General features: G+C 43.8%; 1 long non-coding RNA gene across 1 annotated transcript; it reads right to left on the bottom strand.

Annotated features, from left to right (window-relative positions):
- Positions 1 to 268: 268 nt before the first annotated feature.
- Positions 269 to 3146, bottom strand: LOC142590935 (uncharacterized). The gene is made up of 3 exons (XR_012830272.1): positions 3018 to 3146; positions 1966 to 2034; positions 269 to 399 (listed from the first exon to the last, which is right to left on the bottom strand). It is a non-coding gene; the product is annotated as an uncharacterized LOC142590935 (long non-coding RNA).
- Positions 3147 to 6000: the final 2854 nt, after the last annotated feature.

Here is a 6000-nt window from a genome sequence, read left to right as displayed (position 1 = left end):
CCTGCTGCTTTCGCGCTTGCTCTCGTCAGCGGTCGGCTGCGACCGTCCGCGATCATCAAGTGTTATTTGATCATGTTCGCCTATTCCAGCTGACGTCATGCTTGTTCATTCACTTAGCAAGCGAATGTTTCCATGTTTCTACGGCTGGCAAGACTCGCATCCTTACGCGCATAGCTGTATACTAATTTGATATCGCACTCAATGCTTCGGTTTTCGGGGTGAAACGGATACTTTCTTTAAATATAAATGGAGATACAGTTCACGATGACAATTCCAGAAAACTTTAGTTTCCAGCAAGATTTACGTAGTCAGTGGGTTCCAGTGGTATTCTTGGAAATATTCCTAAATATTATACGCTCTTGTGTTTGGAATTAAAGGCAGGTCAGCCGCCTCCACGTCCTGTAATAGAAACATAATCAGTCGGTTAGCCACTATTTCCTGACGGGCCGTCTTTATGAACCCCGTGCAATTTCTAAAATGTGCGCGTAATATCTCGCCGTTAGAAGATATGAAACTGTTCGAGAGTATGTGCTCGGCGAAATCTAGCTTGCTCCTCGAGAATATCGCAGGTAGTGTCATCTTTTCTATCATCTTAGCGAAATGTGATCCCGCGCTGTGGTAGTTCATGCTTGCGCAAAACAAAATACTTTGTTATTGAAAACGTAGCAATACATAGTCAAAACTACACATGCAGAGACATAAACATTGCATGCGAAACGATTAGCGCCACGTTCATGATAACTTTTATTAGAAACAACTTTGCTTTGTAAGGACACAAATTCGTTCAACTGTGGTGAATAAGCTGTCACAATATCTAAACCAATAAGAAGTGTCCCTTCATCAGGAAGTTCGAACCATTCGTGTATTTTATGATTATTTTCGCCATGTGGTATTGACCATCTCCTGTAAATGAAGCATTTGCTTGCTATCCAAATAGCTTTTCTTAGAGGTAGGCAAGCCTCGTTTACAGCCTTTTTCTTAGCGCGTCTTGAGGGACGTTGAAATTATGAACAAATTTACACCATTCACTCACGCATTATTTTACTGCCTCCGTTACGACAATTTCCGCACATGGTGAGAAATTTCCAGCTTTATTAATGTCTACTTTGAAATTTTATGCAAAATATGCCTTGTTTCATTTGTTTTAGTTCTAAAGACGAAGCTAAAGCTCTTCATGTACGCTAAGAAGATAATACAAAGTCCTATGGTGTGTAGGCTACACAGAGAAATGTTACCTTCTCATTGTAGCGTCCTGATAAAGAGTAATAAGCCAAGTAAACTCGATACTGTTTGTATACATCGCTTGGAAGTGTTGTCTACTTGATGAAAAAAAGTTGAATATACAATATGATAGCACCAAAGGGAGTTCTTAGGCTTCTTCCCTTATAATTCATTCTTAAAAAAAACGCTATAATAATCATTTTTCAGTTTTAAACCGTATGATTTGATAATTTTTGTAGAAGTGGAAAAGACGGCTGATGTGACAATAATAAACTGCTAAAGCAGGTTACAATCACTCAAAGAGGCGAAATGCGAACAGACCCGCTTACTTATATTTAGGTGTATGTTAGAGAACCATAGACGGTCTCAATTTTTTAGAGTCCCGCACTACGGCGTGCCTCCTAACCAGATCATTGTTTTGGTAAGTAAAACTTCATATTATTTATTTACATTCAAAGGGCAACTAACTACGTTATCTGTCTGCGCGCGCATTTTCTTTGTGCTATACGAAACTGTGACGCAATTTAGTTCAGTTCTCTTCATGTTTCAGCGTATATACAGACGAGAATCGGCTTATACACCAAGGTTAATTGACTTATATATATATATATCATCTTACGTCGCGATAACTGCAGTAGTAAAACAATATGGCATTAATAAATAAAACTTCAGTGTTGTATGCACCATTGGGAAAATATGTGTGAATTCCTGATGAAAAAGCAGATAAAAAACGCTTTCACCTACCAGGTGGCCTTCGCTGTTGTTTTCCTGTACCAGTGCCTTTGCCACTTCCTCCCCTTGGTCCTGGTCCTCCTGTTGGAGGTAAATTATCATTAGCGTGGGGCTCGTTCAAAAAATCTAAACATTCATTTTCTACCTCATTTCAGCCGATTCATCAAAGCCATATAAAATTTCTGCGCTGTAGTTTGAGAACAATATGGGGTACCTACTTCAATAATTTTAAAGGAGGGGGCACGACATTGGATATAGTGCTAGAGATTGCTATACTGATCTACACAGCTGTGCGGAAAGGACACACCACCTGCGTCGGCAGCCGAGCCAACCATTCACAATACGCACTATGAAAACTTCTCCAAAAAAGACGCACGCGGCTATTCCCATCTATTCAGTGTTTCGAGCGCAGCATCCTAATAGGCACTAATAGGCCCAAAATCGAACCGTCGAGCTATTTTCTTTTAGGAAGCCGATCTAACGGCATGTCGGGTAGCAAAAGCCACGTTCACCTGCCCAGCTTAAACAAAACCGTGCCCCCGAAGAACGTTCAGCATCATACTTTTCAAAGACAGCTGAAGTCGTAAAAATGATACAGATGGCTAGCGCTGCTCTTCGACATCCCCAACATGCGGCTCAGGGCAACCTTGCCAGCTGTGTGTTTAATTGTCCATTCGTAGAGCACAGCACTATTTGCACTCGGTCAGAAGTCATCGGTGAAGTTCCATATATTAGAAACATGTTTCAGCAGCTGGCAACCTCAACAACTTATCACTGCTCCCACTCATCCATGTTATTTTACATTTTCCTAGCCATGTAACGCGGTGCACTCACCAAAGTGACGGTAAACAAACGCGAACACTAGGCTTCACAAAATATCAGCTCCCGAATCACTTGCGCCTCAATTGCAGCAGGCGTACAACCCAGATTGTCGAATTTACTTCAGAAAATAAATAATAAATCAGGAAATGGTGTCCTTAGGATGCCTTGTTTATCGCCAGTGGACTGAGGATCGTCTTCTGAAAAGAAATTTGTTCTTGAAAACTTTAGAAATGCTGACTTACCCCTTTTTGCAAAGACTGATCCCGACATCGTTGACAAAAGTAAGGCAAATATTGTGAAAACCACGAAAATGCTGAAGCTCAAAATGCGCACCATGGTCACTCGCTTAGTAGTGTGAAAGTTCTTCCTGCAGCGAGCGCTTAAATACGATTTTAACGATGCTTTACATGACGTCACACTCTTCGTTTTTGTTGTTCGGGTACAACATACGTTGGGGAGGCTATGTTTTATTGTAGTATTTTATTATGGAGTATTCCTTTATTTGCGAGTTCAACATTTATTTCTTCGGCAGACACTTTAGAAACAAGTGTCAATGCGGTCTCTGTGGAGATGAAAGAAAGAAAGATCTCAGAGACAGACACTACAGTATATCTGCCGTTCTCGATTGTCTGTTAGTGCCATACCATACCGCGCACATCATTGTTCTGTTTGCAAATTGAGCAGACTCCTGCTCCGAAAGTATTTTCTTTTCCAGGTACGGTACTGTCACACTGAGCAAAAACAAAAACACGTCAGAGAACAATGTGTTTTCGCTCTTTTTTCACATCTGCGAAGGCTAAACGTGGACTACATCAGTATCACTTGTTCGAGGAAAGCACGCACAATGAAAATAATCCAAAGGGCACCCGCATGCAAATAACAATTCCGCGTTCCAGTAATGTCGCAGTTGCGATTCCTCATTTTAACCTAACCATATTTCTACTGTAATTGTAGTGTACAAAATCATTTGAATGCATTATGAATATGTTGCTTTTCGCTCTAACCTTTATGAGACATACATTTAACCTTGGATCTATACAATATGAGAAGGCTTGCAAATCAAGCGAGGCAGATTCATTTGTCAGTAATGTTCTGCAAGGAACGTTCATGTCTCGCTATTTACCGTTTATTATTTGCAACCATGCTAAAATGGCGAAAGCGATGGACCATGCGCAATCGGTTGCTCCATCGCTTCGAAGGACAATAAAAGAGCAAGTTTCCTAGGAACTGGCTGCCGCCCACCAGCATCTGCCGGACTCCGCGCCATTGACCTACACTGAAGTCGCCGCAAAACCCCGCCATTCGATCATGGATCCCAGGCGAGAAAGCACCCGCACAGAACTATATGTTCTAAAATGAAAGTTTCAAGGTCACTTCTCATGCGAGATGGGAAACTTCAGCTTGTCAGGTGGGGTGTCCCATAGCAACATTTATTCAGCGGTGGCCAGGAGGAGCGATTCGATGAGGTCCGTATAGGTCGATGACGATGTGGTCAAAGGGGCGAGGAGAACAAGGCAACGGCTTAAATTGGAGCCGTTAAACGGCAGGAAAGTATCTTACGGCACTGGCAAGCGAGACCGGAAAGTGTGTAGCGACGAATCAAGCTTGGAACATTCCACACCAGTAGTAGTGGAAGCGAATGTCGGTGTAAGTCTTCATTACTCTGGCATGTTCGCGCACTCGGTCAGCATGAAAGGCGACACATACGTCAGGGCATAGGTTGTGAGGAGTAACGGAAAGTCATTTGAGTCCTTCAGAAAGATAGTTGCGATATTATAGCCAGCCGTCGCTAAAAATGAAATTGGGAGCTTGAGTGTGAATTTTTCCCAAGGCAGGACGTGACGTGGCGTGAATAACCATTCGATAAATAAAGCAAGCCAGGGGTCCCGCCATTGATTTAGAAGCATGTCGGTGACTGGTAAAGAGGACACGTCGTAGGTCCACACGTGGTATGTCCACTAGCCGTAGCTCGACACAGACGGTGTCACCACACCAGTTGGACGAAGTGACCGGGGCAGAGCGTCTGCATGAGAATGCACGAGAACGTCGTACTTCTGGAGCCGCAATTGCCAACTGCGGAGTCGACCATATGGATATTTCAAGGACGTGAGCCATCATTATGCGTTAACTGTACCAACGTGAAATGGGAGTCCGTGAAGCTAAGAGGGAAAAATTTCTATGGTCCATATGTATACGCGCAGTTTTTCCGTAACCGGAAAGTTGGCTTCGGTTTTACTGACCGCTCCCGCTGGCGTATACAAGGTGGTGCTCGGGAAATCCATTTCTCCAAGAGGGGTAAACATTTTGCAGGATTGTCTGTAACAGAAGTAGGTGTCATAATGTAGTAAATACATCGTTGCATGCTTGTGACCATGCCAAAACGCTGCGGCTGTTGCGGAGAAGCTAAGTCAACGTTTGTATGATGGAGGAAAATACGCATTAAGCGACGAAAATATAAACAAATGCCAACGAATGTACGAAGTTATTTCAGTTTATTTCGCTTAACCAACTAGAAAACGGCACCAAGTTTTCTTGGACCAGGAAGGACGCCACCTTGGGAGACGACGCTGCCAAGAATATTGAGGCGTGAACGTGTTTATCTTTTCCGGGTGAATTCTTTTCACCTCCTATCACATGTTATCGCTTAGCGCGGGACGCGCCTGCATGTATCGGTAGTTTATGCAATATTATCTACGGTTCTGTGCGCTATCTGTTGTCACCGAACCTCAGGAAGACACGCGCCCGCGATTACTCTGGAACGTGCATGGCTCGTGCATAAAAGCCGACGCACTTGACCCGCAGATTGAATTTAGACCATAGCGACTGTCTTTGTCGCTATCGTTGTGCTTTAAGTGTAGCCTGTTTTTGTGGACGCAGGTTCACCCAATAAATGTTAGTTTCATCATTAACGGTATTGCTGTGTCCTTTACCGTCACTACTGCGTGACAACTGGTGGAGGTGATTTGCGTGCATGTACCGGGCGCCTCCACTGAGCCGTGACCCAAGCCCAAACACGGAAGACAACACCAACATCGCCAAGAACCAGCGAGGTAGCCGCATGCTTCAAGGACTGAGCCGGGAGCATGCACTTTTGCCTGAAAAGACCAGGAAGTGAACGACCACAACAGCAGCTATGAGAGCCCCAGTGTCGCAAACACCGATCGTGCTGCAGCAGTCCAGAGAGCCATTGACGTTCCGCGGTTCATCATTCGAGGACCCGGAAAG

This window comes from Dermacentor variabilis, chromosome 8 (genome assembly GCF_050947875.1).
Source record: "Dermacentor variabilis isolate Ectoservices chromosome 8, ASM5094787v1, whole genome shotgun sequence".
Lineage (NCBI taxonomy): Eukaryota > Metazoa > Arthropoda > Arachnida > Ixodida > Ixodidae > Dermacentor > Dermacentor variabilis.
This window is presented reverse-complemented; position numbering and strand designations above follow the sequence as displayed.